At 41.0% G+C, this 25,622-nt stretch overlaps 1 pseudogene; it reads left to right on the top strand.

The window, feature by feature from the left end:
* The first annotated feature begins 23,908 nt into the window (after positions 1 to 23,908).
* LOC148117411 (Y-box-binding protein 1 pseudogene) lies at positions 23,909 to 25,177 on the top strand (annotated as a pseudogene).
* Positions 25,178 to 25,622: the final 445 nt, after the last annotated feature.

Genomic DNA, 25,622 nt, shown 5'->3' on the forward strand with positions numbered 1-25,622 from the left:
AAAAAGAGGAACACGGTATGTATTCACTCATAAGTGGATTCTAACCATAATTAAAGGTCTTTGAGCCTATTATTCGTGATCCTAGAGAAGCTAAATAAGAAGATGAACCTGATGAAGATTATTTAGCTATCCACCAGGAGGTAGGAAATAGACAAGAGTCCCAGGTAACCTCGGGTGCATGGGGGGGTGGGAGGGTCGATGGAGGGGGAGAGGGCTGGAGAGAAGGGAGTAGGGGAGGAACGGGGAAAGCTTGGTGGCCGGGGATGGGGGGGGGGGGAGGGAGGTAGGATGAATATGGGATCAGGGAACAATATATTTCAACTAAGGGAGCCATTTTAGGGTTTATAGGAGACTTGATTATATATGGGATCCCAGGTCCAAGGAGAAATCCCCCAGATTGCTCTCTGGACAGAGGAGAGGGTGCCTGAATCGGCCGTGGCCCATGACCATACTGATGTATATTTTGCTTATCACCATAGATCCTTCGTCTGGCGAAGGACGGTTATGCAGTCGGAGGCCCACATTGGAGCAACGGATTGAGCCCCCTGAGGTCCGGAGGGGGAGCAGAAGGAGGAGGAACATGAAAGACGAAATCAGTACTGCGAGGGATGCTATCACCCACTGATACAAGGGAACGGATCTGATGAGAATTTACCAGGGCCAGTCGGACTGGGACTGAACGAGGACGTGATCTAGCCAGATTCTCGGAATTGGGCCGGATTCTCTGACTGTGGCTGGCCCGGGGTCTTTCTGAAAAGCCATTGACTATGACATTGGGACCTGTTTCCTCTGCATATGCTGGATTTTGGGGATCCAGTCTGTTTGGACGCTTGCCTTCCTGGACCTGGAGGGAGGGGGAGGGAGCTGGAGCTTCCCACAGGGCAGGAAACCCTGACTGCCCTGGGGGATGGAGGGGAAGGAGGGGGGGAGTGGGGGGAGTGGGAGGGTGTTGGGAGGGGGGGCGGAAATGGAAACTTTTATAATTTAATAAAATTTACTAAAAAAAAAATAAATAAATATGCCTCTCCGAGTCTATAGCATGTAGCATGGTTATATTCTGCAGTTAATATCAACTTATAAATAAGTCATGCCCTGTTTGTCTTTCTTGCTTTGGGTTAGCTCACTAAAGATGATTTTTTTCTAGTTCCCTCCATTTGTCTTTGAATTTCATAATGTAATTATTTATGATAGACGAATAATACTCCACTATATAAAATTCATTCTTCAGATGAGGGACATCTAGGTTGTTTCCAGGTTCTAGCTATCACAAATGAAGCTGCTATGAATACACTTGGTCAAGAGTCCTGGTAGTAGGATTGAGCATCCTTTGGGTGTATGTCCAAAAATAGTGTAGCTGAATGTAGAGATAGAGCGTTTCCCAGTTTTCTGAGAAAGTGCCATATTGATTTCCATCCTGGCTCTACAGGTTGGCACTCCCATCAACCATGGAGGATTGTTCCTGTGCTCCACATCCTAAACTCTCTGAACTGTCCTTTGTGGTTTTGACATTAGCCATTCCGACTAGTACAAAGTGAATTGTCTCAGTAGTTTTGACTTGCATTTCACTGATGGCTAAGATGTTGAACATTTCTTAGTGATTCTCATCCAATTGAGACTTTCTGTAGGAAATTCTCTGTTTAGATCTGTACCCCCATTTAAAAATGGATTGTTTTGTTCATGACTGATTCCTAGAATTCTTTCTATACTTTGGACAACAGAAATCTCTGAGACGTAGGCATAGTGAAGATCTTTCATCATTTATAGGCTGCCATTTTGTTCTATTGATACTGTCCTTAGAGGAGATTTTCGGTTTCATTAGGTTCCATTTAGTAATTGCTGATTATAGTGTCTGTACTGCTGGTGTAAGTTTTATTCATTAAAATGTAAATAAAATAACAATATAGGTGTTTGATTTTCTCAAATGCTCTTTTCAGCATCTAATGAGATGATAATGTGTTTTAAATTTTCTTTCAGTTTCTTTATATGGTGGATTACATTTACAGATTTTCATATGTTTAACCATCCCTGCATCTCTGAGATGAAGACCACTTGATCATGGTGAATGATTTTTTGATGTTTTTTTATATTTTTTTATTCAAAGTTTATTAAATTATAAAAGTTTCCATTTCCGCCCCTCCTCCCAACACCCTCCCACTCCCTCCACTCCCTCTCCTCCTTCCTCTCCATCCCAAAGAGCAGTCAGGGTTTCTTGCCCTGTGGGAAGTTCAAGTTCCTCCCCCCTCTGTCCAGGTCCAGGAAGGTGAGTATCCAAACAGACTTGATCCCAAAAATCCAGTATATGCAGAGGAAACAAGTCCCAGTGTCATTGTCAATGGCTTTTCAGAAAGACTCCAGGCCAGCCACATTCCGAGAATCCGGCCGCATTCAGAGAATCTGGTTGGATCACGTGCTTCTTCAGTCCCAATCCAACTGGCCTTGGTGAACTCTCATTAGATCAGTCCCCTTGTATCAGTGGGTGATGGCACCCCTCGCGGGCTGATTTCATTTTTCATTTTCTTCCTCCTCTGCTCCTCATTTGGACCATGGGGGGCTCAGTCCGGTGTTCCAATGTGGGTCTCCGTCTGTATCGCCATCCATCGACAGATGAAGGTTCCCTCTGATCTTGCCTTCTTTGCTCACGTTCTCTTTCCTTCTGTTTCTCGTTTGGACCTAGGGAGTTAAGTCCAGTGTTTCAATGTGGGTCTCTGTCTCTATCTCCATCCATCACCAGATGAGGGTTCTGGCACTCTAGTCTATTTCCAATCTCCAGGCAGATAACTACATGATTTTCTTCAGGTTCACTTTCTTATTTAGCTTCTCTAGGATCATGAATAATAGGCTCAAAGACCTTTAATTATGGCTAGAATCCACTTATGAGTGAATACATACCATATTCCTCTTTTTGGGTCTGGCTTACCTCACTCAGTAAAGCGTTTTCTATGTCCATCCATTTGCATGCAAAATTCAAGATGTCATTGTTTTTTACCGCTGAGTAAAACTCTAATGTGTATATGTTCCACACCTTTTTTAACCATTCTTCTATTGAGGGGCACCTAGGTTGTTTCCAGGTTCTGGCTATTACAAAGAGTGCTGCTATGAACATAGTTGAACAAATGCTTTTGTGGTATGATAGGGCATCTCTTGGGTATATTCCCAAGAGTGGAATTGCTGGGTCTTGAGGGAGGTTGACTCCCAGTTTCCTGAGAAACCGCCACACTGATTTCCACAGTGGCTGCACAAGTTTGCATTCACACCAACAATGAATGAGAGTTCCCCTCTCTCCACATCCTTTCCAGCATAGGTTATCATTGGTGTTTTTGACTTTAGCTAATCTGACCGATGTAAAATGGTATCTCATAGTAGTTTTGATTTGCATTTCCCTGATTGGTAAGGATGTTGACAATGACCTTAAGTATCTTTTAGCCATTCGAAGTTCTTCTGTTGAGAATTCTCTGTTCAGATCAGCACCCCATTGTTTAATTGGGTTAATTAGAGTTTTATTGTCTAGTTTCTTGAGTTCTTTGTATATTTTGGAGATCAGACCTTTATCTGATGAGGGGTTGGTGAAGATCTTCTCCCAGTCAGAAGGTAGCCTTTTTGTCTTACTGACGGTGCCCTTTGCTTTACAGAAGCTTCTCAGTTTCAGGAGGTCCCATTTATTCATTGATTCTCTTATTGTCTGTGCTACTGGGGTTCTACTTAGGAAGTGGCCTCCTGTGCCTATATCTTGTAGACTACTTCCCACATTCTCTTCTATCTGGTTCAAAGTGGTCCGATTAATGTAGAGGTCTTTAACACATTTGGACTTGATTTTTGTGCATGGTGATAGATATGGATCTACTTTCATTCTTCTACAGGCTGACATCCAGTTATGCCAGCACCATTTGTTAAAGATGCTTTCCTACTTCCATTGCATACCTTTAGCCCCCTTGTCGAAAATCAAGTGTTCATAGGTTTGTGGGTTAATATCTGGGTCTTTTATTCGATTCCATAGGTCGACTTCTCTGTTCTTATGCCAGTACCAAGCTGTTTTCAATACTGTAGCTGTGTAATAGAGTTTGAAATCAGGGATGGTTATACCTCCAGAAGTTCCTTTATTATATAAGATTGTTTTGGCTATCCTGGGTTTTTTGTTTTGCCATATAAACTTGATTATTGTTCTCTCAAGGTCTGTGAAGAAGTTTGATGGGGATTGCATTGAATGTATAGACTGCTTTTGGTAGAATTTCCATTTTTACTATGTTGATCCTCCCAATCCAAGAGCAAGGGAGATCTTTCCATTTTCTGGTATCCTCCTCAATTTCTTTCTTCAAAGACTTAAAGTTCTTGTCAAATAGGTCTTTCACTTCCTTGGTCAGAGTTATCCCAAGATATCATATGTTATTTGTGGCTATCGTGAAAGGTGAAGTTTCTCTGATTCCCTCCCTGTTTCTTTATCCTTTGTGTACAGGAGGACAACTGATTTTTTGGAGTTGACCTTGTATCCTGCCACATTACTAAAGGTGTTTATCAGCTGTAGGAGTTCTTTGGAAGAGATTTTGGGGTTGCTCATGTATACTATCACATCGTCTGCAAATAACGAGAGTTTAACTTCTTCTTTTCCAATTTGAATCCCCTTGATCCCCTTATGTTGTCGTATTGCTATTGCTAGAACTTCTAGCACTATATTGAAGAGGTATGGGGAGAGTGGGCAGCCTTGTCTTGTTCCTGATTTCAATTGAATGGCTTTGAGTTTCTCTCCGTTCATTTTGATGCTAGCTGTTGGCTTGCTGTAAATAGCTTTTATTATATTTAGGTATGATCCTTGTATCCCCAATCTCTTCAACACCTTTATCATAAAGGGATGTTGGATTTTGTCAAATGCTTTTTCAGCATCTAATGAAATGATCATATGGTTTTTTTCTTTCAGTTTATTTATATGATGGATTACATTGATAGATTTGCGTATGTTGAACCAGCCTACTTGATCATAATGGATAATTTTTCTAATGTGTTCTTGGAATCGGTTTGCCAGGATTTTGTTGAGATTTTTTGGGTCAATGTTCATGAGTGAGATTGGCCTGTAATTCTCTTTCTTGGTTGTGTCTTTATGTGGCTTTGGTATCAGGGTAACTGTAGCTTCATAAAAAGAGTTTGGCAATGACTCTTCTGTTTCTATATTGTGAAATACCTTAAGGAGTATAGGTATCAGCTCTTCTTGGAAGTTCTGGTAGAATTCTGCATTGAAACCATCTGGCCCTGGGGTTTTTTTTGGTCGGGAGGTATTTGATAACAGCTTCTAATTCTTCGCGACTAACAGGTCTATTTAGATTGTCTTGATTTAACTTTGGTAAATGGTATTTATCTAAAAACCAATCCATTTCTTATACATTTTCCAACTTTGTGGTATATAAACTTTCGCAGTAAGATCTAATGATTCTCTGAATTTCCTCTGTGTCTGTTGTTATGTCCCCCTTTTCATTTCTGATCTTATTAATTTGAGTGTTCTCTCTCTGCCTTTTGATTAGTTTGGCCAGGGGTTTGTCAATCTTGTTGATTTTCTCCAAGAACCAGCTTTTTGATTCATTGATTCTTTGGATTGTTTTCTGTGTTTCTATTTTGTTGATTTCAGCCCTCAGTTTGATTATTTCCAGTCTTCTGCTCCTCCTGGGAGAGTCTGCTTCTCTTTTTTCCAGAGTTTTCAGGTGTGCTGTTAAGACTCCAATGTGTGCTTTCTCCGTTTTCTTTAATTGGGCACTTAGTGCTATGAACTTTCCTCTTAGCACTGCTTTCATAGTGTCCCATAGGTTTGAATATGGTGTGTCTTTATTTTCATTAAATTCAAGGAAGACTTTAATTTCTTTCTTTATTTCTTCCTTGACCCAGGGATGATTCAGTAGTTGACTGTTCTACTTCCACGCGTTTGTAGGCTTTCTGGTGTTCGAATTGTTACTGAATTTTAACTTTATACCATGGTGATCCGACAAGACACAGGTGGTTACTAAAATCTTTTTGTATCTGTGGAAGTTTGCTTTGTTACCGAGTATGTGGTCAATTTTCAAGAAGGATCCATGAGCTGCAGAGAAGAAGGTATATTCTTTCCTATTTGGGTGGAATGTTCTATAGATATCTGTTAAGTCCATTTGATTCATTACCTCTAGTAATTTTCTTATTTCTCTGTTGAGTTTCTGTTTGATTGACCTGTCCTTTGGTGAGAGATGTGTGTTGAAGTCTCCTACTATTAGTGTGTGTGGTTTGATGACTGCCTTGAGTTCAAGAATTTTTTCTTTTACATCAGTGGGTGTTTTTATATTAGGGGCATAGATATTCAGGATTGAGACTTCCTCCTGGTGAATTGTTCCTGTTATGAGTATGAAATGTCCATCTCCATCTCTTCTAATCGATTTTAGTTTGAAGTCAATTTTGTTAGATATTAGAATGGCCACACCAGCTTGTTTCTTAGGTCCGTTTGCTTGGAAAACCTTTTCCCAACCCTTTACTCTGAGTAGATGTCTATCTTTGTGTTTGAGGTGTGTTTCTTGTAAACAACAGAATGTTGGATCCTGTTTTCGTATCAAATCTCTTAGTCAGTGCCTTTTTATAGGTGACTTGAGTCCGTTAATATTAAGTGATATTAATGACCAGTGTTTGTTGATTCCTGTTATTACTTTTTGTGTGTGTGTGTGTGTGTGTAGTAGAGTTTGTGTGTTTCTCTTCTTTGAGTTGTGGTTGTGAAGGGTCGCTAGATGTCTGGATTATTGTAGGCAGTGTGAGCACCTTATTGAGTATTATTGCATCAATGTTCATGAAGGATATTGGTCTGTAATTATTTGTTGACGCTGTGTGATTCGGGTTGCATGATGACAGTGGCCAAATAAAAATAAAGTGGAGATATTCTTTTTGTTTTTATTTTTGTAATAAATTGAGGGGTATTGATTTTAGCTTTCCTTTTATAATCTGGTAGAACTCTGCACTGAAACAACCTGGCCCTAGGCACTTTTGCTTGGTAGATTTTTAAATGCTGTTTCTATTACTTTAGGGTTATAGGTCTTTTTAAAGTACTTATCTGAACTTGATTTAAGGTTGGTAAGTGGTTTACATAGAGAAAATTGTCTATTTCATTTAGATTTTCCAATTTTGTGTAGTACAATTTTTGGATAATGATTCTTTGGATTTTTTCCTTTTCTGTCATTATGACTCCGTTTTCCTTTTTGATGTTGTTAATGTGGATATTCTCTCCATGTCTTTTCGTTAGAACAGATAAGGGTTTGTCTTTCCTGTTGATGTTCTCAAAGAACCAACTTTTGTTTAATTGATTCTTTGCATTGCATTCTTTGTTTCTATTCTGTTCCTTGCAGCCCTGACTTTGAATATTCCCTGTTGTCTACTACTCTTGTGTGTGGCTGATTCTTTTAGTTCTAGAACTTTCATGTGTACTATGAAGTCACTGGTATGAGAATTCTCTCATTTCTTTAAGCAGGCAGTTAGTGCTATGAACTTTCTCCTCTTAGCACCACATTCATTGTGTCCCATGTATTTGGGTAAGTTATACATTCATTATCATTGAATTTTCGGGAGTCTTTCATTTCGTTCTTATTTCTTCATTGACTGCGTTGTGATTAAGTAGAGAGCTGTTCAGTTTCCTTGACTCTGTAGGCTTTCTTTTTTCTGGTGTTGTTGAAATCCAACTTTAATCCATGGTGATCTAATAGGATACAGACGAAATTTCAAATTTCTTATATGTGGTGAGACTTGCTTTGTGACCAAGTTTGTGATCAGGTTTTGAGAAGACTCAATGACGTGCTGAGAAGAATAATTTACTTTTGAGTTGGGGTGAAATGTTCTGTAGATAACCAATAGGTGAATTTGTGTCATAACGTCTGTTAGTTCCATTATTTCTCTGTTTAGTTTCTATGTAAAAGACCTGTCCCTAAATTAGTGAGACTAGAGTGTTGAAGATTCCCACAATTCAATGTGTGATTTAAGCTTTAGTAATGTTTCTTTTACAAATGTGGGTGCCCTTCATTTGTGGCATAGATTTTCAGATTTGAAATGTCATTTGTTGATTTTTCTTTAAGGTATATGAAATATCCTTCACCATCTCTTTGAATTAATTTTTCTTTGACATCTACTTTGTGATATATTAGAATAGGTACACCAGCTTGCTTGTTAATCCCATTTGAGTGGAAAAGCTTTTCCCAACCCTTTATTCTGAGGCAATATCTGTTTTTGATATTGAGGTAGGTATCCGGTATGCCTCAGAATGATGTGTCCTGGTATCACATGCATTCTTTTAGCCAGTGTGTTTTTATCAACGAATGGAGTACACTGATGTGGAGAGATATTAATGACCACTTTTGTTTGTGGTGGTGGTCATGGTGGAGTTTGTGTGTTTTATTATTTGTGTGTGTGTGTGTGTGTGTGTGTGTGTGTGTATGTGCATATATGTACCCCTCCTATTAATTTTTTCGGTGTGAAATTATTTATTGCCTCTGTTTACATGGGTGTAGTTAACTTCCTTGGATTATAGTTTTCCTTCTAGTACCATCTGGAGCACTGGGTTTCTGAAAAGATAATTGTTTAAATTTGACTCTGTCATGAAATGTTTTATTTTCCCAATCTATGAAAGTTTTACTGGGTTCATTAGTCTATGCTGGTATTGATAGTCTCTTATTATATACAAAAATTTGGTCCAGACCATTCTGGCTTTTAAAGTCTCCATTGAGAAGTTGGTGTGATTCTTATACATCTGCTTTTATATTTTACTTGGTCTTTTTCCCTTGCTGCTTTTGATATTTTTTCTTTATTCTGCAACTTTAGTGTTTTGTTTATTAGGTAGAGTGGGGACATTCTTTTCTGCTCCATCCTCTTGTTATTAGAATGCTACTTGTATTTTTATATGCAAATCCTACTTTAGGACAGGGAAATTTTCTGTGATTATGTAAAATATATTCTCTGAGTTTTGGGGCTGGGATCCTTCCCCTTCGATTCCTGTTATTCTTAGGTGACCAGTTAGTTTCTTCGAGTATGGTCTCATGCAGGGTTATTTGCATTATCTGCTCATGACTCAGTCACTGTCCCAGGGACAGGGCTACTCCAGAGTTTGCCATCAAGAACAGATGTGGATGCACTTGCAGTTCATAGTTGAGGGAAGCTACTCCTAATCCTCAAAGTGGAAAGCAGAGCCATCAGTCTGAGCTGTTCACTGCTAACAGTGAAGGGAAAACATATTCAAAGAAAGTGAATATATGAGGGAAATATGACTCAGAATGTAGAAAATATACATTAAAATAAACAGATACGTACAACTGAAGCCATCAGGATTCTGATGTCTAATTCATTTATAAAGGAAAGTTCAATATAAAGACAAAGAAACTTCAAGCATTATGCTGAAGAGATATGGTGAGTGTGGATAGCCTTGTCTTGTTCCTGATTTTAGTGGAATGGCTTTGAGTTTCTCTCTATTTAATTTATAATTAGCTGTTGGCTTGGTGTATATTGCTTTTATTACATTTACGTTTGATCCTTGTATCCCTAACCTCTCCAAGACCTTTATCATAAAAGGGTGTTGAATTTTGTCAAATGCTTTTTCAACAACTTATGAAATGATCATATGGTTTTTTCTTTCAGTTTTATTTACGTAATGGATTACATTGATAGATTTTGTATGTTGAACTGGCCCTGCATCTCTGGGATGAAGCCTACTTGATCATAATGGATAATTATTTTAATGTCTCCTTGGATTCGGCTTGCCAGTATTTTATTGAGAATTTTTGCATCAATGTTCTTGAGCGAAATTGGTCTGTAATTCTCTTTCTTGGTTGAGTCTTTGTGTGGTTTTGGAATCAGGGTAACTGTAGCTTCATAAAAAGAGTTTGACAATGACTCTTCTGTTTCTAGTATGTGAAACACATTAAGGAGTGTAGGTATCAGCTCTTCTTTGAAGTTCTGGTAAAATTCTGCATTAAAACCATCTGGTCCTGGGCTTTTTATTGGTTGGGAGTTTTTTTTTTATGACAGCTTCTATTTCTTAATGACTTATAGGTCTATTTAAATTGTTTATTTGGTCTTGATTTAATTCTGGTAAATGGTACTTAACTAAAAACAAGTCCATTTCTTTCACATTTTCCAACTTTATTGCATATAGGTTTTTGTAGTAAGACCTAATGATTCTCTGAATTTCCTCAGTGTCTGTGGTTATGTCCCCCTTTTCATTTCTGATCTTGTTAATTTGCGTGTTCTCTCTCTGCCTTTTAATTAATTTGGATAAAGATTTGTCAATGTTGTTGACTTTCTCAAAGAACCAGCTCTTTGTTTCATTGATCCTTTGGATTGTTTTCTGTTTCTATTTTGTTGATTTCATTCCTCAGTTTGATTATTTCCAGTCTTCTACTCCTCCTGCATGGCCTGCAACAGTCTGCATGCTCTTGTCTCTCCCAGCCAGGTCTTTACTACATGAAGTATGTATATGAAATCCAGTAGGCTTCTCTGCATATGGATAGCTAATGTTCTCAGCCAACCACATTCTGAGAAGCACATTTATTCCAAGGGACTTATAGTACCATGATTATCAAAAATCCAGAATCTCTATACGCATGTTCTGGTGGCCAATGCTCTCTACTACATGCCAGGATGTTTTGTTTATGTATTTGAACTATGTATGGCACAGTTAATATATTTTAAGGATGTCCCTGTCATGTTCTCGACAGACTAAGAGGGTCAGATGTGACAGTTGAATATCAAAAGTGTCTTGAGCATTTGGGGCCATTTCAATCCCATTGAAGCTAGACTTTTATGATAAGATGATACAGTGGAAGATTTCTTTGTGACTCTAGAATTCTGTGTGAAGTTTAAAACTCAAAAAATGTTAAAGGTGGTTCTTATAATTAGTCTCTGAATATTTCCTACCTATTCACAATATATCCTGATTACATCCACCCTCAATGCCTCCTGCCACTCCCCACTGTGCCCCCCACCAGTCTTGGCACATTCATTCCCTTTCACGTTCATTTCCTCTTATGATTTTCTTTAAAAAGTAGCACACTAGGCTTTTTAGTACTGCCCAGATACACATGCGTATGGATTCAGCCACCTGATCCTGGGCAATCTACCATAGGCCACACTACTGAAGAAGAATGGCTCTACAATCTCCCAACATGCATGAACTACCAATAGCTTTTCTGCAAGAACACTGACCTCTTGAGCCTCCTCCCTCCATGCAGATGCTGGAAACTGACTGGCTTGAACTTGTGTAGGTCTTGGCACAGTTGCTGTGAACTCATGAGTTCTGTGGCCAAATGTCATGTGCAGAACACACCATTTCCCAGCATTGGTCCCCACCCTTCTTACATTTTTTTCCTGTCCCCACATCTATGATGTTCCCTGAGCCTTGGGCGTGGGATGGGGCCTGATACCAATGTCTCAGTTGTGCCTGCCATCCCAGGGATCACTTATTCTCGACAGTTTAACCGGGGATGACTCTAGGCATTCACCTCTACCCCGTGCAAAAGCAGCCTTTTGGCCAGGGTTGAGAACAGCAATAATCCGTGGGTGTGTGGAGCATTGCTGGCACAACTCCTCTGACCTGAGAAGTGAACTTATGAGATTCATCTGGCTCTATCAGGTACCACTTGGTGATGTGTCAGGGAGGGGCAGGTGAGAGCCTTGGTCTCTGCAGCCCACATGGTCTGGCATGTGAAGACAGGAAGGTTGGAAATCCTTTCCTGTATTTATTCCCGAGGTACTCAGTCTCCCGCCAGATGGTTTCTTCTCCTGAGGGTCTTGCATGAGTGAGGAACACCATTTCCTTATTACTCCTGATCTCACACAGGAATTTCACTGGCTCTAGCAGTGGTGATTCAAGAAGTCACAGAACTGGGCTCTGATTCTCAACTTGCTTTAATATCTCCTGTTTCTGGGAAAATAAGGGCTCCTTCTTTCGAGTTCTTACTCTCCTTAATATCTATATCTATCTGACTAGATAGATAGATAGATAGATAGATAGATAGATAGATAGATAGATAGATAGATATTCAGAAGGAAGTCAAAGGACAATTGCATTAGAATCTAGACCACAGGACGTGCAGTAAGACATCTAACTGTCAGATGAGGGACACTAGAGACCAGGATAGGGATAAACTAACCATACCACCTGAATGCCCCACACAGGGGCCTTGAGGCTGGCAGGACAGAGAGAGGCTAGGCATTTGAGGGTACAAGGAGCTCAAGAAAAGTAATCCGTGTTTTTCCTTGGTAAAATTGAGTAGTTTTTTTTTTTGCCTCTTGCTTTAAACATCCTAGAGTCGAGAAATGCCAGGAGGGTCTAATAGAATGACTCTTGCTCTGCCATGAACTGAGTCTGGACATAGAAACCAGGGGGTCCAGCTCTTCCTTTTACTTTCCCTTCAAGGACAGCGTTCTCAAGGAAACAACACTGACTGAAACTACAAGGCACCTGGACACCAGGAGCAAGAACTGGACTGAGCAGATCATCCCGTGACCTTGGGGTCCTCCACGTCCTTCACCCTTATCACCTCCAAGACAAGGAGTTCAATGGTATCACAGTAGCACACACACATCCTGCTATACAGAAGCCCTTCCTAAATCGTCTATCGGAAGCATCCTGTAATAAAGTACTTCTTTCAAACTCTCCCTCTGTGCTCAGACTGGGGAATGTTATTGAAATACAGAAACACAACAGCGACCACAAAGGTGAACAAATCCCAGAGAGGATTCATGCTTCCTGAGCCTCCCCAACTTCTCTGTGCCAAGGAAACAATCATGGCAGATGGATTCAAGTTCCCATCCACGGACTGAGGTATGGTTAATCAAGTACATCAGGGTTAGAATGTGTATTTGAGGTACTGCTATATTGGTGCAGTGTGTTTCTAGACTGGATTTGGTTCTGACAATCTTATTTTCCAAAAGACTGACTTAACTGAGAGCACACACTCTGTATGTGTGTGCCTTTGTGCAACACTGAGATATGGGCTGTTTCTCACCATTGGGAGGAGTGTCTTGTAATTCCAACCTATCCAGGAGAATGTTCACTTTCCCTCATTTGGGAAAGACTGATCCCCTACCATGTTATCGTAGGCTGGCGGCATCCTCCCCCATCAATCACTAATTAATAAAATGTGGTACAGGCCTGTCTACAGCCTGAGCATAAGAAGCCCTTTCCCAAGTGAGATTTCCTCCCCTGAGGTAACTCTAGCTTTATGCCAACTGAACGAAAAATGGTCTCAAAACTAGTCCCTTTCCAAGTTGATACATGTACACATCACTGAGCAGAGGAAACCTATACTTTTCTGTTCATCACCAGGATCACACATTAACATCAGCATCACAATAAAAAAGTCCAAGTTCTAAATGTTCCACTGTATTCAAACACCCAAGAATTTAAAGTCCAAATTCTATAAAATGTTATAAATCTCTCTTAAATCCAGTTTCTATAAATGTTCAGTCTATGATTCTCCTGTAGTATCACAATAAGTTAAAGAATTTCTTGTTCCAAGAGGGAAGAACCAGGTTATGGCCACACGCTGCACAAATCAATAGTAAACGCCAACAATAGATATCTCAGTGTCAGGCTTCTGGGTTCAGTGAGGACATTCAGAGCTCCATCATGGGTTGTCACAGCACACATGGCTTTCTCACATGCTCAGACCTGCTCCATGCCTGTTGCTGTCCTTGGCAAATGTCATGTGAGACTGGAATCTCCAAAATTCTGGGGTCCGTTTCTGTAACTGGGATGCATTTTTTAAGAGAACGCTCCTGCACTCTGTTCATGGTGCCAAGTCTCAACTTCTCTGCATGACCCCTTCAAGCCTTGACTTCAACAGCTACTGAGGCTGCACCTTCCAATGGCCTCTTCTTTCCTCTCACAGTGCCAAGCCTCAGCTGCTCTTCATGGCCCCTTCATGCATTACCAGTCCCATCTGGGAGACTATTCCATATGACCTGAGTTGGCTGCCAGCATGAAGTACAACCTTGATTCCCATTGGAAAACAACTGTGTATTGACCACAGATGTCCCCTGAATGACTCTACTCTGTTGTTGACCACAGCTGACTCCTCTGTCTCTGCTGACCAGAACCACAGATGTCTAATGCAAAGAAACACAAGGGTCCAGAGAGGTTCTTTAAGTGACTCTCAAACTTCCCTCAGAAAGGTCACAAGCCACGGCGCCATTGTCTCCACTGTTCTCAAAGTTCTTTTTTACCAAGACCCTACACAACTGTCCCCTGAACACTCAACACTCAATGGCTCTTCCAGCCCAAGATTCCAATGTACTTCCTCAATCTTCACGCAAATAGCATGGTCAGGTCTGTAGCAAAAACAGCCAACCCTATGACCCTGGGTCCAAATTCTGTCTTAGTTGGAGTTACTGCTGCTGTGATAAAGCACCATGACTGACCCCAAATTGAGGCAGAAAGGATGTATTGACTCTTGACTTCTTTATCACACTGGATCATCAGAGGTAGTCTGGACAGGAACACTAACAGGCTAGGAACCTGAAGGCAGTTTCCAGGTCATGAAGACGTGCTTCTTACTGACTTATTCAATGTGCTTTGTTCAGTCTGCTTTTATATAGATCTCAGGACCACCAAACAAGGGTTGTTACCACCCCCAATGGACTGGCCTCTCCTCCATCAATCACTAATTAAGACAATGCTCTTCAACTTGTTTCGTATCCTGTGAAGGGATTTCCTCAGTTGAGGTTTCCTCCACTGAGGTGACAGAAGCTTGTTTTGAATTCACACAAAGCTAGCCAGCACAGAGGTCTTTTATTGTGTGAGGCGATGTGTCCCTGTAGGCAAGGTTTGAGGTTCCAAAAGACTCCTGCCTTTCCCAGTGTGCTCCCTGCTTCCTGCTGCTCATCAAGATGTGTGCTCACTCAGTTGTTCCTGCTGTTCTCCCTTTGCTCCACCTTCAGGGACTCTAAACCCATCAAAACTTAACCCAATTTCAACTCTGTTTAATCTAGTCTTATCACAGCAACAGAAAGGTAACTGGTCCATGTTCATATGAAGCTCAAAGGGACTCCCAATTTAGATACAGGAAATGTCCTCCTTAGAGATGGGGTGGGGTCGAGATCAGGGGTTGAGTAGGCTAGAGGGGCTCTCTGAGCTTTTATGGATTTATGGCAGGAACAGGAAGCATTCTGTCCAAATTGAGGTCCCGGAAAAGTGAAGAAAGGAAGAGGCACCCAAAGACAGGGATGAACCAACACCTGAGGAAAGCCTAGAGGCTCAACCAGCCATTCATTATAACTGTCTCTGACCCAGATAAAGTGAGACACAACACTGCAAATTACACCTGCAGTCCATCCAATCGCTCCCACTGCTAGCATGGGATCCCCCTTCTTTTATTCCATGCCCTGGACATGCAGAGAAGCTGAGTGACCTTGGCTCAGAGTTCACTGAAGGGAGGTGCAGTAGTCTAAATGTAATTGGCCCCCATACTCTCATAGGGAGAGACACAATTAGGAGGTGTGTCTGTGAGGGAGGGGGCATGGCCTTGTGGGAGGAAGGGTGTCACTGTGGGGGCAGGATTAGAGGCTTCCTATGCTTAGGTTCCCTCCCAGTGTCTCAGTTGACTTCCTGTTGCCTCCAAGATGTAGGGCTCTCAGCTACCCCTGCAGTACCATGTCTGCCTGCACCCTGCCTTTCTCCCCATCATGATGATAATGGACTGAGCCTCTGAACTGTAAGCCACCCCAGTCATATATTTTCATTATAAGAGTTTCCACGATTATTTATCTCTTCAACAGCAATGAAAATGCTCTGAGAGGAGAAAGGCACCACCTGGGCCCAGGCAGCAGCTCTTCAAACTGGGTCAAAGCGCCACACAGATCTATTGAGGCTTTAGAATTTACTTAACTCTTTAAAATTACTTCCTCCTTCTTGACTGTCTTATTTGGATCCAAATGGCTAGGCTGCCTAGTAGCTAGTAATACCTCCTCCTCCATCTATGCTAAGGAAAGGGAATGACTGTCCACATTTATTCTGTCAGATGTGTGACTCCCACAGGACATGTGTCCTTATGAGAAATGGGCTCCCTTTATCATTGAGCAGAGCTCACCAAGGTCACCATAACCACGGGTTCTCACCATCGTGATGGAGAGCTCATCAACATGGAGGCCACCGTGTTATTTGTCTGGGTCTTGGCTGTCCATGACATCACAATGGAGACAACCACAGGCAAGGGCACCATATAGGTTAGTGACACCATGAACACAGGTGATGTCAAGTACTCCACTGCCGTCAAGATTAATGCAAACACATTAATGAACCAAAATGGTGGCACCCATATAAGTTCCCAGGGACACTGCGAGTATCAAGAGGTCACATCACCCATATCTGTCTAACTAAGGAAGGGACAGAAGATCTCCATGGTTTTCTTGTTTAGTTTTTCAGGTTTCTTTTGTTTTCACTTTAATACATTGTTGCACATGCTAGAGTTACAGGTTTCTGGAGAGTTTTCCCAGCCATTTACCTTGAACAGAGGCCAGGTAACAAATGTAGCTGCCCCTTGGTGAAGATAGACTTGGAAAGACCCTGTGATTTTGTAGTAATCCATGGAAAACTTGGGAAGGCACAACTTACATAGAACCCGAGGGATAGATTGCCGGGGCTAGAAAAGGTATTGCAAGGAGCAGCTGCAACAGCTGTAGACCAAGAGCTATTTGATTGAGGTGGAAGCTGGATTCAGGCTTTGCTGTTTGGTTCTCTCAAGGGAGAATGATTGACTGACTACACAGTAGTGACCTAAACCCAGGAACTGGCCTTCAGAGCTGTTCCTGGTTGGATTTCAGATTTCACATATCTGACTCAGCAATGCCCGAGTGACAGATGTACCAGGCATCAGCGGGAAGAAACATTTAAAGGGCAGCCTTCTCTTTCTCCATCGTATCTCCAAGCCTATTTTTCCCTGAAGGAGAAAGAGAATTATTTACCTTCTTGGGATTCTTTCGTTCTTGTTGCAAGTTTTTCTCTTTCTTTCTTTTTTTCTTTTTCTCTTTCTTTTTAATTTTTCTGCACCACTGATCCTTGGATACTCCTGGTTTTTTATTGCTTTCAAGTTACAATGGTACGGATAGGTTGAAGCAATGAAGATGCTGATGCCATCCCTCTGCCAGTTCTCTCAGTTTGAATTTATGTTCTTCTGCATTCTTTAGATGGTAGGAACTTCGTGCCAGACTGTACCACCGGAAGGGGTTTATCCTTGAAATGCTGCTTCCCTCTGACTCCTGGTACAGCTGTCTCTCAGGCAATGGCAATACGGATTTGTGAAATCTGAAATTCAACGTGGAGCAAGTCTTTAGGTCAGTTCCAGGGTTTTGTTCACTACTGGATATTCAATCAGCCATTCTCCCTAGACAGAACCAAACAGATACAGAACTAGGTTTTTTTGAACTTTATGCCCCACCCTGCATTTGTTAAATGAAGTAGTCCCATCGGTGTGGCAATGAATTCACGAATTGTCCTTAAGGCACAGACCGGGAGCAATACACTAGTCATGGCATCTTTACACACACGACCTGAGTGTCCCATGTCTCCTTCCTGAACTTGCACACCAAGGCAGCAGGAACATGTCATTGCCTTTTTATGTCTAATAATCTACATGACACTAGCAAAGAATTCATAGCTAGGGCATAGGTCTGGCAGCTTCGTGTGACAGGGTCTCCACACTACTGTGGAACGATGCAGATTAGTTGAAGAGGCACTTCCGTCTTTCTTTTTAAAAACTAGTTGCAATAAATCTCTTATTTCTCTGTTAGGATTCTGTCTGGTTGACCTTTACATTGGTGAGAGAGGAGTGTTGAAGTCTCCTACTATTAGTGTGTGTGGTTTGATGACTGCCTTGAGTTCTAGAAGAGTTTCTTTTACATATGTGGGTGCCTTTATATTAGGGGCATAGATATTCAAGATTGAGACTTCTTCCTGATGACTTGTTCCTGTTATGAGTATGAAATGTCCATCTCCATCTCTTTTGATTGATTTTAGTTTGAAGTCGATTTTGTTAGATATTAGAATGGCCACACCCGCTTGTTTCTTAGGTCCATTTGCTTGGAAAACCTTTTCCCAACCCTTTACTCTGAGTAGGTGTCTGTCTTTATTTAGCTATCCGCCAGGAGGTAGGAAATAGTCAAGATTCCCATGTAACCTTGGGTGCATGGGGGGGGTGGAAGGGTTGTTGGAAGGGGAGAGGGTTAGAGAGAAGGGAGTAGGGGAGGAATGGAGAAAGTTCGGTTGACCGGGATGGGGGGAAGGGAGGAAGGTTGAATATGGGATCAGGGAAGAATATATTTCAACTAAGGGAGTCATTTTAGGGTTTACAGGAAACTTGATTATATATGGGATCCCAGGTCCAAGGAGAGATCCCCAGATTGTTCTCTGGACAGAGGAGAGGGTGCCTGAACCGGCCTTGACCCATAACCATACTGATGAATATTTTGCTTATCACCATAGATCCTTCATCTGGCGTTGGATGGCGATACAGACGGAGACCCACATTGGAGCACCGGACTGAGCCCCACAAGATCCAAATGAGGAGCAGAAGGACAAAGAAAATGACGAAGGACTGCGAGGGATGCTATCACCCACTGATACAAGGGGTCGGATCTAATGAGAGTTCACCAAGGCCAGTTGGAGTGCGACTGAACGAGCACGTGATCCAACCAGATTCTCTGAATGTGGCCGGATTCTCTGAATGTGGCTGGCCTGGAGTCTTTCTGAAAAGCCATTGACAATGACACTGGGACTAGTTTCCTCTGCATATACTGGAATTTTGGGATCCAGTCTGTTTGGATACTCACCTTCCTGGACCTGGAGGGAGGGGGGAGGAACTTGAACTTCCCACAGGGCAGGAAACCCTGACTGCCCTTAGGGACAAAGAGCAAGGAGGAGAGGGAGCGGGGAGTGGGAGGGTGTTGGGAAGAGGGGCATAAATGGAAACTTTTATAATTTAATAAAATTACTTTCAAAATAAATAAATAAATAAAAACTAGTTGCATTTTTTTTGAAAACCTGGCGATTTCTACAGTAGAAAAATCAAACCAAACACAGTCTACATGCTTCCTCTAAGTGAAAAGCATGCTTTCTCGGCTGCCTGTCTGTGATACATTACCCTCCAGGTTTCCATAAATGTTTTATGGCCAAAATGTTTTGCACTGTGGCCCATTTCTTCTTTTCTTTTATTTGCTTTTTAAATTTTAGAAATATTTACTTATTTTACATCCAGATGATAGTTTCATACCCCTCCTCTCCTCCCAAACTTTCCCTCACTTCCCTCCTGCCCACCTCCTGTCCACTCTTTCTCTTTCTATTCAGAGAAGCTCAGGCCTGCCATGGATATCAACCAACTATGGCATTTCAAGTTGCAGTAAAACTAAGCACCTCGCCTTATATTAAGAATGGGCAAAGCAAATCAGTAGGAGAAGCAGGGTCCCAAACACCAGCAAAAGAGTCAGAGACAGTGTCTGTTGCTACTGTAAGGAGTCCTACAAGAAGACCAAGCTACACAACTGCCACATATATGCAGAATGCCTAAGTCAGTCCCATGCAGGCTCCCTGATTGTCAGTTTGGTCTCTGTGAACACTATGAGTCAAGGTTTCTTGATGCTGTGGGTTTTCTTGGGATGTCCTGACCCCTCCCTGTCTCTATGGTCCTTCTACCCACTCTTCAACAGGATTCCCTGAGCTCAGTCTAACGCTTGACTCTGAATCTCTGCTTCTGTTTCCACAGCTGTTGGACTACTCTGATGACTACTGACCTAAGCACCAATCTATGAGCATAGAAGAACATCCTTGGGCATCTTCACACTGACATTTCTTTGTTCCAGTCGTGTTTGGTTCCATCCTAGGTTTCTGTGTCATCCAGTGTCTGGGTCCTGGTGCTCCAGGAACATTCACGGGTGACCACACTCTTGTGGCATAGATCTAAGGCTGAACCAGTCATTTATTGGTTATTGCTACGATCTCTGTGCCACCTTTAGCCCAGAAAATCTTATGGGCAGGAAAGACTATGGGTCAATAATTATGTAAATAGATTGTTGCCCGCTTCCTCTATTGGTAGTCTTGCCTGTTCACAGGAGAGTTCAGGTTTGTATCTGCTATTGCTAAGACCCATACCTGGTGTCATCCTTGTAGTTTTATTGGAGCCTCCATTGCACCAGGTGTCTACCTGAGCCAGAATATACTCCCCCCCCCCCCTTTCTAGTATGATTTTTCAGGTCTCGTTCCCTAGTCCCTCCCCTACCTGTTCCCTCTTGTTCTCATCCCTGTGTGCCTCTAGTTCACCCATGAAATGTCTTCTATTTCCCCTTCCCAGGGAGACCTGAGAACCTCCCTTGAACCCTCTCTGTAACTTAGTCTCTCTGGGTCTATAGCGTGTAGTACGGTTATCTTTTAGAGTTAATATCAACTTGTATACTAAGTCATACCGTGTTTATCTTTCTCAGTTTGGGTTAACTCACTGAGGATGATTTTTTTCTATTTCCATCCATTTCGTGAAAATTTCATGATGAAATTGTTTGTGATAGCCGAGTTCACTGTATAATATTTATTCTTCCGATGAGGGACATGTAGGTTGTTTCCAGGATCTAGCTATTATAAATAAAGCTGCTATGGACATAGTTGATCCAAAGTCCTGATGGTAGGATTGAGCAATCTTTGGGTATATGGACAAGAATTGGGAGATTGGATATTGATTTAGTAGTTTTGATTTGCATTTCACTGATGGCTAAATATCTTAAACATTTTTTAGTGATTCTCAGCCATTTGAGAATTTTCTATAGAGAATTCTCTGTTTAGAACTGTATCCCGTTTTAAAAATAGATTATTTGTTGGTTTCTTTTCATGCCTGGTTCCTAGAGTTCTTTCTGTATTTGGACAACAGCACTCAGTGAGATGTGGGAATAGTGAAGATCTTTCATCATTTGTAGGCTGCCGTTTTGTTCTATTGATAGTGTCCTTTTCCTTACAGAAACTTTTCAGTTTCATTAGGTTCCATTTAGTAATTGTTGATTATAATGTCTGCACTATTGGTGTTCTATTGAGGAAGGCGACTCTTGTACCAATGCACTAAAGGTTACTTCCCCACTTTCTCTCCCAACAGGTTCAGTATATCTATTCAGGTTGAGTGTAGGTCTACTTGGACTTGAGTTTTGTGCACAGAGATAGATATCTATCTATTTTGCATTCTTTTACATGCACACATGTAACACCAGAAACATTTGTTGAAGATGTTTCTTCTTTTCCCTTGAATAATTTGGCTTCTTTTTTGAAAATCAAGAGTCCATAGGTGTGTAGATTTACACCTGGGTACATTTAGGTTCCATCGAATGACCTCTCTGTTTTTATACCAATACCATGTGGTTTCTGTTATTACTATAGCTCTGTTATAGAGAATGAAATCAGGGATGTTGATATCTCTAGATATTATGATTTTATTGGTCATGATTCCTTAAGTTAACCTGGGTTTTTTGTTTTTCTATATGTTGTTGAGTATTGTTCTTTCAAATTCTGTAAAAAATTATGTTGGTATTATAGTAGATTTGTTTTGCTAAGATAGCCATTATACTATGTTAATCCTACCGATCCATGAGCATGGTAGATTTTTGAAACTTCTGAAATCTTCTCCAACATATTTCATCAACGATATGAAGTTCTTGTCATACAGGTCTTTCACTTGCATGGTTAGAGTTTCCCCCCAAATATTTTATATTAATTTCTGACTATTGAAAAGGTCTTTTAGTTATCATGGATAAGGGTTTGTCTTTCTTGTCGATTTTCTCAAAGAATCAACTTTTGTTTAATTGATTCTTTGCATTTTTTCTTTGTTTCTATTCTGTTTATTTCAGCCCTGACTTTGAATATTTCCTGCTGCCTACTTCTCTTGGGTGTGTCTGCTTCTTCTTGTTCTAGAACTTTCATGTGTACTATGAGGTCACTTGTATGAGAATTCTCTCATTTCTTTATGCAGGCACTTAGTGCTATGAACGTTCCTCTTAGCACCACATTTGTTGAGTCTCATGAATTTGGGTAAGTTGTACATTCATTAGCACTGAATTCCAGGAAGTCTTTCATTTCTCTCTTACTTCTTCACTGACTAGGTGGTGATTAAGTAGAGAGCTGTTCAGTTTCCCTGAGTTCACAGCCTTTCTATTGTTTCTGTTGTTGAAATCCAGCTTTAATCCATGGTGATCTGATAGGTTACAGAGGTAATTTCAGATGTCTTGTATCTGTTGAGACTTGCTTTGTGACTGAGTATGTGATTGATTATGGAGAAGGTTCAGTGAGGTGCTGAGAAGAAGGAATATACTTTGGAGTTCTGTAGATACCCAGTGGGTGAATTTGAGTCATAATATCTGCTAGTTCCATTATATCTCTCTTTAGTTTCTGTGTGAATGACCTGTCCACTGGTGAGAGAGGTGTGTTGAAGTTTCCCACTATTTGATGTGTGATTTAAACTTTAGTAATCTTATTTTACAAATGTGGGTACCCTTCATTTGGGGCATATGTGTTCAGAACTGAAATGTCATCATGGTTGATTTTTCCTTTAAGGTATATGAAATGTCCTTCACCATCTCTTTTGATTAATATTTCTTTGACGTCTATTTTGTGAGATATAAGAATAGGTACACCCACTTGCTTGTTAGCCCCATTTAATTGGAAATGCTTTTCCCAACCCTTTATTCTGAGGCAATATCTACTTTTGATGTTGAGGTGGGTTTCTGGTATGCAGGAGAATGATGTCTCCTGGTATCACATCTATTCTTTTAGTCAGTGTCTTTTTATTGAGGAATTGAGTACACTGATGTAGAGAGGTATTAATGAACACTGACCGTTTCGTCCTGTTATTATGTTGGTGGTGGTGGCCACGGTGGCATGTGTGTGTGTGTGTGTGTGTGCGCGCACGTGCACGTGTGCATGTGCATGCATGTGTGTATATCCCCCTTCTATAGATTTTGCCCGTATGAGATTTTCTCTTGCCTATGTTTACAGGGGTGTTGTTAAATTCCTTGGGTGGAATTTTCCTTCTGGTCCCATCTGTATCACTGGGTTTATGGAAAGATAATTGTTGAAATTTGAGTTTCTCATGAAATATTTTATTTTCTCCATCTATGGTAACTGAAAATTTTACAGGGTATATTAGTCTGTACTGACATCTGTGGTCTCTTATTCTCTGAAATAAATCTGTCCAGAACATTCTGGTCTTTATAGTCTCCATTGAGAAGTCAGATATAATTCCTATATATCTGCCTTTATATTTTGCCTGACCTTTTTCCCTTGTAGCTTTAAATATTTGTTCTTTATTCTGCAACTTTAGTGTTTGCTTATTAGGTAAAGTGGGGACATTCTTTTCTGATCCATCCTTTTGTATTTGTATTTTTATAGGCAAATCCTACTTTAGGTCAGGGAAATTGTCTATGATTCTGTAAAATATATTCTCCAGGTTTTGGGGCTCCGATCCTTCTCTTACGATATCTATCATTCTTAGGATTTCTCTTTTCATGATGTGACAGATTTCCTGGATGTGTTGTGTTAGTATCTGTTTAAATTTAACATTTTCTTTGACTGATGGATCTATTTCTTTTTTCTTGTCTTTGTACCTGAGATTATCTCATTCATTTCTTGTACTCTGTTGGGGATTCTTGGACCTTTAGTTTTGATCTGTTTACACAGATTTCCCATTTTCACAATTACCTCAGTTAGTGTTTTATTTATTGCTTATATTCTAATTTTCATGTCTTAAATAGTTTCCTTCACCTGTTTGAATATTTTTCTTGAATTTCTTGACATTCTTTAAGGGTTTTGCTGGTAATCTCCAAATATGTGGTTGTGTTTTCTTGATTTATTTAAGGCTGCCTTTCTTCTCTGTTTAAGGGCCTTTATCTTCATCACAGAGTTGGTTTTAAGATTATTTTCTTGAGATCAATGGACACCGGGAGTGGATACCAGACCCCAGAGAGCCCTGAGAACATCACGGAGGCTGCTGACCTAGTCACCAGTACACTACTACAGGAGACACAGCAGTCCCTGCTGACCGGAGTCACCACTACAGCAGCCATGAACAGTGAGGCCAAGACCCAGCAGCCAGCTGCTGCCCTTGACGCCATCCTCAGGGTTGCAGACACCAAGCCTGGCTCTATGGCCAGCACCTCGGGCAGAGTCATCCCAGGCTGTCTCACATCTACAGTGCCGGCTGGCAGGGATGAGAAGCTCATCTCAGGAAGGTTTTGGAGACAGTAAAATGGTTCAATGTTAAGAAGGGTTACAGCTTCATCAACAGAAATGACATCAAAGAAGACATATTCATACACCAGACTGCCATAAAGAAAAATAACCCCAAGAAGTACCTTTGAAGTGTAGGAGATGGAGAGTCTGTGGAGTTTGATATTGTTGAAGGAGAAAGAGGTAGAGAGGCAGCAAATGTTACAGGCCCTGGTGGAGTTCCAGTTCAATGCAGTAAATATGCATCAGAGCACAACCAGTATAGATGTTATCCAGGTCGTAGGGCTTCTCCATGCAATTCCCAGCAAAATTATGAGAATAGTGAGAGTGGGGGAAAGAAGGAGCAATCGGAATTGCTCATGAAGGCCAAGCTCAACAAGACCAGCAAAGACAAGTGATGGACGATGCTGGCCACCAGGGTACAAGCGAGAGATGAGTACCAGTAAGACTGGATATGTATTGCAATTACAGACCACAGTTCCACAGGGGCCCTCCTCACCAAAGACAGCCCAGAGAACACAGCAATGAGCAGTATGAGAAAAATAAAGAAGAGGAGACACAAGGTCAGCAAACAGTTCGACATCATAATCACTACAACATCTATCACCACCGAAGATGCCCAGAGAACCCCAAGCCACAGGGTGACAAAGAGATATCAAAAGCATCAGATCCACCTGATAGGAATCTGTCTACTCCCAAGGCTGAGCAGGGCATGGCTGAATAAAGGCCAGCTTACCATCTATACCATCGTGCGGCTTGGTTATCTGACAAGAAATGAATATGAAATACCACCAATAAGGAATGAACATCAAGTGCTTGCTTTTGGACAGTTAACCGGATACACTATAAATATCAGCATTAACTATGCAACATGTTTTTGCCTAACAAATGTGTTGCGTTTTTTTTAATGTTTGGTTTCTCTCAATATACCTTTAATGTTCTTTAAATTATGTCAATAAACTGCCAACAATTCTTATTAAAGGTCTTAAATACTAATTCAAAAAGATCAATTTATTGTGCTTAGGCTGTGTTGGAATATTCAGGGTATGCTATAGTAAATAGATAGAATCTGTGGTGACATGGTACCCTGGGTATGAGATGTAGGCTTGGCTTCTGGTGGGCTAGGAGCATTCTATCCAGCTTAGGGAGTTGACCTAATCTATAATGTGATAGTTTGAATATGATTGCCCCCCATATTCTCATGTGGAGTGGCATTAATGGGAAGTATGGGTTTGTTGGAGGGTCTATGGCATTGTTGGAGGACGTATGTCACTGTGGGGTGGGCATGACCCTGTTTTTGTTTAGAATAATTTGGACTATGTTACTTTGGGTATGGAAGCATGGAATACTTTAAGTGTTGCTTAATGGGCCATACTACCAGGAGAATGGAAGACAGTGATGCTAA

The sequence above is a fragment of the Myodes glareolus genome, chromosome X (genome assembly GCF_982192425.1).
Source record: "Myodes glareolus chromosome X, mMyoGla1.1, whole genome shotgun sequence".
Lineage (NCBI taxonomy): Eukaryota > Metazoa > Chordata > Mammalia > Rodentia > Cricetidae > Myodes > Myodes glareolus.